Here is a 9,725-nt window from a genome sequence, read left to right on the forward strand (position 1 = left end):
GAAGATCGTCCTTCCTGCAAAACTATCTTTTTTATAGATTGGTGGGGTGGTATTGTGATTTATTGGGCCTTGTTTAGAAAATGACCTATTACAGTCTCTAATGTTGTTGGCAAAGGCGCCAGTGCCTTTGCTTATAGCAATACCCTACCTCGATTGGGTTTTATAAATGGTGGCCCTTATAAGCTTATGGGGTCCATTTCTAGGGGAACATAGCTCTAGAAATCCTTGGAGTTTCGTTGTTTTTCTCATTTGAGTCTTCCTTTGTTATAATGTCGTCTCGCTCATTTTTTAGTAGCAGTGGTATTAGTGATATTACTGTAATAATTCTAAATTTTTTTTAAAAAAGTAAAAAATAAAAAAAATAAAAAATAAAAATAAAAAGAAGGAAAGAAACTCTTAATAAGTGATGGTCTATATGAGCATGATGGTCCTTAGGGACCATCACTGTTTTCAAAATCTTTTGGTTAAGTTTCTTTTGTTTGCTCCTGCTTTGCCACGTCAAGTGGACGTGGGCTTTAAGCATATAAGGGGTATTGTAACGGTTACACCTCGTTTATGAGGTGTCACTTAATAAAATATTATAATAAGGTGTCGTAAGAGTTTAAATACGAGAGGCGAGGACTCCCACCCTAGAAAACTTTTGAAATCTTTCCCTTTCTGGTCGAAACACAGTGAGCTCCTCTCCCTAGCCAAATTTTTATCAGAAGCTCCCTCTCAAATATTTTAGGTAAGTGACATCGTCTTCCTGAAAAATAGTCTGTTTTTAATAAATAGTGATATTTTAGTCTAGGATCTTTATTTTATCAGTTTTATGTGTAAGTGACCTCATTGTCTCAAAAAATAATCCATTCTTTTTAAAAATGAAATGAAATAATTATTTCAGCTTATTATCATGAATTTTACGCGTGATAAATTTTATGCGCACGTGACCTCATTATCTTGAAAAATAATCTTTTTAATAAAAATTGTGATATTTTATCTATGTTAGAAATGTTGAATGCTGTAAATTAGAAAAATAAATTTATCTATTTTTCTTGTCTATTGTCATAAATAAATGTGATATTTCTGCTTTTAGTAAAATTGTGATATTTCTTTCTACTGTTTTGAATATTTAGACATTGTAAAATTCATGTGTAAATGACTGCCTTATTATTTAAAAATTGACATTTTTGCAATTGATTATAGTATTGTTGTGAAATGTTTACTTGTAGATTGATATCCCATAAATTGTGATAATTCCGTATTCTTGAATTTCTATAAGAGTTTTTCTATACATATTAAATTGGCAATTATGCTAGAATGCCTTTACAAACTGCTACCTTTCTAAATTTGAGCCCAAAATATTTGATTGGTTATTTTTTAAATGTTATAGAGAGTGACTGTTATTAATGGTTTAAGTGAAATTCATATTAATGATTTCAGTGATATGTTGAGTACATGATATTGCTGCTTTCGAATGTTTAAAGAGATTTAGAAATAATTTAAGTATGCAAGTGGACTCATCCGGTTCGCCGGTGAGGTATAAGTGGACCTATCCGGGACGCCGGTAGGGATTAAGTGGACTCATCCGGTATGCCGGTGAGGTATAAGTGGACCTATCTGGGACGCTGATAGGGATTAAGTGGACCCATCAGGACGCTGATGGGGTATATAGGTGACCTACTTGGGACGCCAGTAGGGTATTTTGTGAAATTCTTTGAATTATACACTACCGTTAAAGTGTTATATGCATTTCAATTATTCGAATTATACTTAATTATGCATTTATTGAAAGTGAAACTGTTGATGCATTTCTATTAATATATCTCCTTTTGGAAAATATTGATATCTTTCGACCATGATTATTTTTAGGATTATGATGATCACTTACTGAGTAGCCAAACTCATCAAACTATGGTAAACATTTTTCAGGATAACTGCGGCTTCATTTTGAGTACTCGTCAAGAGCAACTTTGGAAGATATTGTAGTTGTGTCTAAGCTTTTTTTTTGTTACTTTGTAAGAATTCGTCAGTGTAAATTTGTCCTATCAAGGGATGTATATATGTTTTGACTGTCACATCTCAGGAATATCAGTATTGTAAATTCTTGAGGTGTGACAATTATGGTATCAGAGCAATAGGTTTAAGATTATTAAGAAATTTGTTTTTTAAAAAAATGTACTTAAAATAATAATGAAGTTGAAAGAATATGAGCAAAACAAAAAAAAAAAAAAAAAAAAATATCCTTATCTTTTTTAGTAATCAGGTATACAAATTTAGAGGACTAAATTTCCTTAAGGGGGGAAGAATGTAATAATTCTAAAATTTAAAAAAAAAGTAAAAAAAAAATAAAAATAAAAATAAAAATAAAAAGAAAGAAAGAAAGAAACTCTTAATAAGTGATGGTCTATATGAGCATGATGGTCCTTAGGGACTATCACTGTTTTCAAAATCTTTTGGTTAAGTTTCTTTTCTTTGCTCCTGCCTTGCCACGTCAAGTGGACGTGGGCTTTAAGCATATAAGGGGTATTGTAACGGTTACACCTCGTTTATGAGGTGTCACTAAATAAAATATTATAATAAGGTGTCGTAAGAGTTTAAATACGAGAGGCGAGGACTCCCACCCTAGAAAACTTTTGAAATCTTTCCCTTTCTGGTCGAAACACAGTGAGCTCCTCTCCCTAGCCGAATTTTTGTCGGAAGCTCCCTCTCAACTATTTTAGGTAAGTGACATCGTCTTCCTGAAAAATAGTCTGTTTTTAATAAATAGTGATATTTCCGTCTAGGATCTTTATTTTATCAGTTTTATGTGTAAGTGACCTCATTGTCTCGAAAAATAATCCATTCTTTTTAAAAATGAAATGAAATAATTATTTCTGCTTATTATCATGAATTTTAGGCGCGATAAATTTTATGCGCACGTGACCTCATTATCTTGAAAAATAATCTTTTTAATAAAAATTGTGATATTTTATCTATGTTAGAAATTTTGAATGCTGTAAATTAGAAAAATAAATTTATCTATTTTTCTTGTCTATTGTTAGAAATAAATGTGATATGTCTGCTTTTAGTAAAATTGTGATATTTCTTTTTACTGTTTTGAATATTTAGACATTGTAAAATTCATGTGTAAATGACTTCCTTATTATTTAAAAATTGACATTTTTGCAATTGATTATAGTATTGTTGTGAAATGTTTATTTGTGGATTGATATCCCATAAATTGTGATAATTCCGTATTCTTGAATTTCTATAAGAGTTTTTCTATACATATTAAATTGGTAATTATGCTAGAATGCCTTTACAAACTGCTACCTTTCTAAATTTGAGCCCAAAATATTTGATTGGTTATTTTTTAAATGTTATAGAGAGTGACTGTTATTAATGGTTTAAGTGAAATTCATATTAATGATTTCAGTGATATGTTAAGTACATGATATTGCTGCTTGCGAATGTTTAAAGAGATTTAGAAATAATTTAAGTATGCAAGTGGACTCATCCGGTTCGCCGGTGAGGTATAAGTGGACCTATCCGGGACGCCGGTAGGGATTAAGTGGACTCATCCGGTATGCCGGTGAGGTATAAGTGGACCTATCTAGGACGCCGATAGGGATTACGTGGACCCATCAGGACGCTGATGGGGTATATAGGTGACCTACTTGGGACGCCAGTAGGGTATTTTGTGAAATCTTTTGAATTATGCACTACCGTTAAAGTGTTATATGCATTTCAATTATTCGGATTATACTTAGTGCATTTATTGAAAGTGAAACTGTTGATGCATTTCTGTTAATATATCTCCTTTTGGAAAATATTGATATCTTTCAACCATGATTATTTTTAGGATTATGATGATCACTTACTGAGTAGCCAAACTCATCAAACTATGGTAAACATTTTTCAGGATAACTGCGGCTTCATTTTGAGTACTCGTCAAGGGCAACTTTGGAAGATATTGTAGTTGTGTCTAAGCTTTTTTTTTGTTACTCTGTAAGAATTTGTCAGTGCAAATTTGTCCTATCAAGAGATGTATATATGTTTTGACTGTCACATCTCAGGAATATCAGTATTGTAAATTCTTGGGGTGTGACAATTACCATTATTACTGATGATGCGGAGGACTCGACATCCTCTAGGGTCACTGAGAAACCGGGCCAGTGCCAATCTATCTGGAGTTTATGGATCACAAATTTTGTTATGATAAAGCCGGTAGCCTTGCCCTCAAGGGTGTCTATTGTTGTTTGGGCTATATGCTTTCCTTGATGAGTTATTCATGTTTCCATTTCTTATGGAAGGGGTGATTGAGAAGCATGTAGGCCTTGGTACCCCAAGAGCCGAGTCCCTTCATGATGAGGTGGCCCAGTTGGCTGGCCTAGCTGAGGAAATCTTAGAATTTGAGGAACAGTCTTTGGAAGGGGCAAGGATGGTTGAATTAAAGAACGACCTACAGAAGAAGCAGGAGGGCTTTATTGAGAGAGGCATCTAGATGGCTTCTCATAGTACTTTCTCCTTCTTGTTTTAGCTTTGTTAGTAGGGTAATTTCTTTTGCTCATAGCTTGAGCTTTTCCATGTATGTTGTAACGGTCCTCATGGAATTTTTCTTTAATGCAAATGGGCTTATAATCTGAACAAATTTAGCTTTCTCCTTTGTGTCACAACCGGTTTTGGTAGTTTATGAAAGTTTCTTTAGGAAGAATACCTTGACCTTGATCCTCTCGAGTTTGTGTTGCTGTTAGTGGCGTTGACGCCATTACAAGTAGCGCTCAGATTCCTCTTATGTCTGTTGTTTGAGATGGCTTGATACTTTTATCATACCTTGTTGGGGAATGTTGGGAAAATAATATGTTTGAGACAAACTATCTTGGCCTTTTGTTTGCCAAGCATTCCTAATTGTATGAGCTAGGTGGGGTACCGGGCCCTTAAAGGTTCACTGTCCGAGCATCCTTTGGAGCTCGGTATCGTCTCATGGTTGTTGTAGCTCTTTGTTTTTATAAAAAATTTATGCTTCTACTCTCTTTTTGTTTGGGCGGCATTGACCAAGCCACTTATGCTATTTTGAGAAGCGCCTAGGCCAGGCTTTCCAAAGCTCATTGTTGGGTGGTTTTTAAAAACCTCTCAAACCCTTAGTTTGTTCATTATGTTCCCACAAACTTGATCTTTTTCCTCATTGAAGAGCAATCTCTGACATCTTGTGGCCTCTCTTTCATCTCTCGATTGGTCTATTGGAAATCCCAAGGTCGCCTGAAAATCAAGGTTGGTGTTACCATTTCCATTGAAAAACACCCTCTAAGGTCAGGAAAATTATCTGGAGAGACACACGATGGCTGGGGGAGACCAATGGAGGTCTGAAGGCCGACACATAGGCTTGGGATTGAGGAATAACAAGGTATGTTGGAAAATCTATTTTAATTTCTCGTGCCTCCCAAAATACTTGGATTTGTGGTTTTATTTCGAGTTTTCTCATGGATCTAAAGGTTTTGGGTCTTTGTGGATCTTTTGAGACCGAAATCCCTAAATGTCATCACTGATTTTGTTAGTCTTGGATTTTTTGGTATGTCATAATTTTGTTTTTCTTTGTGAGTTTGAAATGGCCTTGAATTCGTCGATTTTGTCAAGACTAACCGTACCCTTGGTAAGGTTTCAGATCTTTTCCACCCTTGGTGACCTTTGGGTCGACGATGGGCCAAAGATAGATTCGGAACTATTGGTTTTGATTTTCCCGGTGACCTCATGTGGATAACCAATCGAACTTCTACTGGCAGCTATTGGAACAACAATGGGGTTTTTTATGCTAGTTTGTTGGGTGATGGGCCACGTCGAGACTTTCAGTCTGGTGGTCTGTGGCACTGGCACCTCAGCTCGAACCTACCCCTATCACAAGTCTGGGTTAGGTTCCTGACATTATATTAATGATCCTTTAGAGATACCCTTTTTACTCATTTCTTTTTACTGTGCGATAAATTAGCCTTCCTTGACCGATCTAACTCAAAATTTCATCTGGGGTTTGGTCGCTTGAGGCCTCAAAATAGATTTTTGAATTCCATTTCTATGCATTTTGGGTTTACGACCCTTGAGCCAGGGTTGTTCCTACTTGACGTTGACTAGGCGAGGCTTTTAGAGCCTTTTCTCCCTATCCCTTGATTCTTCTAGAGATAGATTCATTGAATGATAATATTTCGGGTCTTGGCCCATGGCTTCCCCATCCCCTAAGCACCAGGGATGGGACCCTTTTTTTATTCTTTTATTCCTCTTTTATTCATTTAGCCTACGAACGTGAGTACTACTATCTAGTTATACAAGGTTCAACATTGGGCTAGGGTCTTATCTTGATCAAGGAGGTCATGGACATACGCTTATGAGATATTTGTAGGATACAAACTTTCCCTCTAGATATGGCTCTGGCTAGTGCATTACTCTACCAGTTCCATCTGGAGACCAGGACGATCTTCTTTCATTGTGAAAAGACAGGGCCTATTTTAGAGGATGTCACCCACATCTTGGGGGATCGGAGAGATGGAGAGTCCCTTCTATGTGTTCCCCTAGTCCCGGATAGGTCCATTTGGGATGAGGAAGAGGATTTATTGGGTCAACTCCTCCCTTGAAGAGGAGGCGCAATGATCGCTGCTTGTTCTCTCCATATATTCTGGAGGCCATTAGGGGGGATTCTGATACCTCAGGTTGAGATGGATGAAAATTTGAGCAGCATTCTTTAAGGTTGGGCTTAGAAGCCACCAGCCCGACTTACACCCATTCGTCTTGAGAGAATTCTAGTGGTGGAGGAGGAGGATGTCCCTTTTGATAATTTGTCTAGGAGTCTCAGGACGAGGAGGAAGAAATATCTCCTTCCTCTTCTTCTTCGACAACAGATTTAGTCGAGTGGGTAGGAGATTTTGGTCGAGTGGGTAGGAGATGTTGAGACTGAGCCACTGAGGCAGTGACCCTCCTGGTGGATTCTTCAGGGGATGTAGTCAGGAGTCCAAATATTGGCTATAAATAGCCTCGGAGAGCCTGCACCCTTAGGGGAGTTGACAGGGGAGGATGTCCCAGGACAGATTCCCCAGTCAGGGATCTAGGACTTTGTTAAGGGGGCCATTCCCTTGGCCATGATACTGGCCTGCGGAGTGTCAGAGGGAGGTGAGCAGGATGGAGAAGAGACTAGTGTGTCCATGGGATCTTCTTCAAGTGCCAAGGCTACCGTGGGGAGCGATGTCCCTATGGGGGAGGCCATCGAGGAGAGAGATTCTCTTATTGAGGAGACTATTGAGGCATGAGATGCCCCCATGGAGGAGGTTGTCGAGGAGGGGGATTTCCCTGCTGAGGATGCTGCCTAGGAGGGAGGTGTGGCAAGAGACCCTCCTTTTGAGGAGGCGGTTCTTCTTGTGGGGGAGATAGGTGTTTTAGACCTTTCCTATGATCCACCCCGAGATGGCGAGTTGACCCTGAAGGAGAGGTGGACCCTTTGGGGCTTTTTAGTGTATCCCTTTAGAGCTCTTCTTTTTCCTGATGCTTCGAAAGGCAATCATCGAGTGCAGCTTGTTTGGTTGGCTAGAGACACATAATATCTCCATCAGGTGGCTTGGGGTCCAATCATCTTAGCCTTCCTTCTTCGTAGTATGTGAGAGGCTGCGCTTGGGAGTGTAGTTTAATGTTGCAAGTTTCACAGAGTTTCTTTAGGTATCTTTGAGCATAACCCTTGCTTGTCCTTCTTGAGGATCATTTTTCTCTTATGTCAGCCCCTGATTCTTCTTTTGGTTTCTTAAATGCAGGTTTGGACTTGGGAGCACATAGTTGTTACTCGTCACTTAGTCTTGTAGATCGTTGAGCTCTTTCTGGGTCACCGTGCTCAAGCCCAGGCCTTCACCCTGGCTCACAACACTCTGGTTTTTATGTTTTATAAGAGGCAGAGGTATGAGATTGTCATCCCCCTCCCTTGTCCTTCCTTTTGACCTCCCTCAGCTCGAGCTTCTTGAAACTCCTCTCTTTGATACCCCATGCATTCCCCTCGGGAGAGGCTATTGATATGTCATAAACGCCTTTATCATTTGGTGATGTCAACGTCATACCTTGTGGAAGGACATACCAAATCATGTTACCCCTGAGGAGATGGATGGGTATCGTCGCATGTACACATGGTCGGTGCAGCCATTCATTTCTTGCTCCCCTTTATCCCGACATTTAATGTACAATCTGCATGACATCGAGAGAGCTAGGCCAGAAGCTGATATGACGAAGGATGCCCCCAAGACTTATAGTCATGGGTGGACCATTACAAGCGATAGTTGTTTGAAGACATTTTTCAGCACCTTGGGTCCCTGATGCGGAATAAAGGAGAAGCCGGTCAATAAAGCCCTGATATACAGTTAAATTCCTGATAGTCTCAGAATTACCCTAGAACGAGTGAAAAGATTAATAAGCACTTCAAAAGGCCACTTGCTAAGTTTCATCACAATCCGACATGTTTAAGGCAGTGGAAACAAAGAAACAATTTTTGAAAAATTAGCCTCTAGTACCCTGAAACAGACCTCATAACTATAACTCTATTTTTGGTACATCAAATGGCTATGGGACCACTGCCATTGGATCCGAGACGGTTGAAAACCCCTAGGTATTGAGTTTCAGCTTAAACAGACATTCCAGGATAAAGTTATGGGTAAAACATTGAAAAGGGGTAGGCCGCACACCATTCCCGTATGGCCTCCATGCACCAATCTCCATTAAAGGACATTAGTTTGCACAGTCACGAGCAGCAACTTTAGATATTCATATCTCACTCGTTACGAAATAAATCGTGCTCAAATTTTGTGAGCTTGTTTGTCTCGTCAAGATGAGCGTTTTGATATGTGGCACAACCCGTGACGACGCTTGAGCAGGGAGAAAAGCTAGAGAGAAGTTGGAGATTTGTGAAGACAGTTGCAGGAAATTTAGCAACGACACGTCTCGCTCGAGCGACCATATCACGGTGCTCGCGTATCTGATTGATACGAAATCAGTTCTATCGCGTGCATAAGGTATGAGGCTACATTCAACCTAAACCTTGCATGTGATGGACGGTCAGATTTCACGCGTGAAGCCGATAACGTTTTCGTAAGTTTCTGCCACCAGATTCAAGATTCCGGCAAAAAACCCACGATAGAAAAATCTTCGTTTGGGCACGAAATTGAGCTGCATTAATTGCAATGTGATCGTGACGATATGCTTAGTGTAATTCAACAAAAAAAATCAAATACATCAAGAAACGAACACACTATCGATCAAATGTTTTGAAGATTTGCACGAATCTCAAGTTGCATGATCGTGGCTTAAAAACACGATCCGTGGCTAGAAGTTAGTATCAAATCGATCGTCATGCCCAAAGAGAAAGCAATCATCTTTTGGCCAAACGAGTGCTAGAGCAGCCCCGAATCGACCTAGGAAAATTGCACGAGCTCTATGTCAGCAGTAAGGACTGAAGTGGAATTTCAAGAATTGTTGGGTAGGGGTAAAATCATCATTTTGCCCCCATTTTTACAATTTCTTTTAATTAAGTTCAACTGTATTTTAACAATTAGGGTTCATTTTGATTATTCCATCCATGTTTGGGTAAAAGTCTATATATATCACATGATATCATTGTACAAGGGACCCCACTTTGCTTAATAAAAAACTTCAATCTTTCTTCATTGTTAGGTCACGTTTTGGGAGAGAGAGGAAGAAGATAAATTTTTGGGTCAGTACCCTTGGGCTTAAGGTAAATCTCTTTCTCTCTC

Source organism: Amborella trichopoda, chromosome 11, assembly GCF_054954075.1.
Source record: "Amborella trichopoda isolate Santa Cruz 75 chromosome 11, AtrichopodaSantaCruz75HAP2 v2.0, whole genome shotgun sequence".
Taxonomy (NCBI): Eukaryota; Viridiplantae; Streptophyta; class Magnoliopsida; order Amborellales; family Amborellaceae; genus Amborella; species Amborella trichopoda.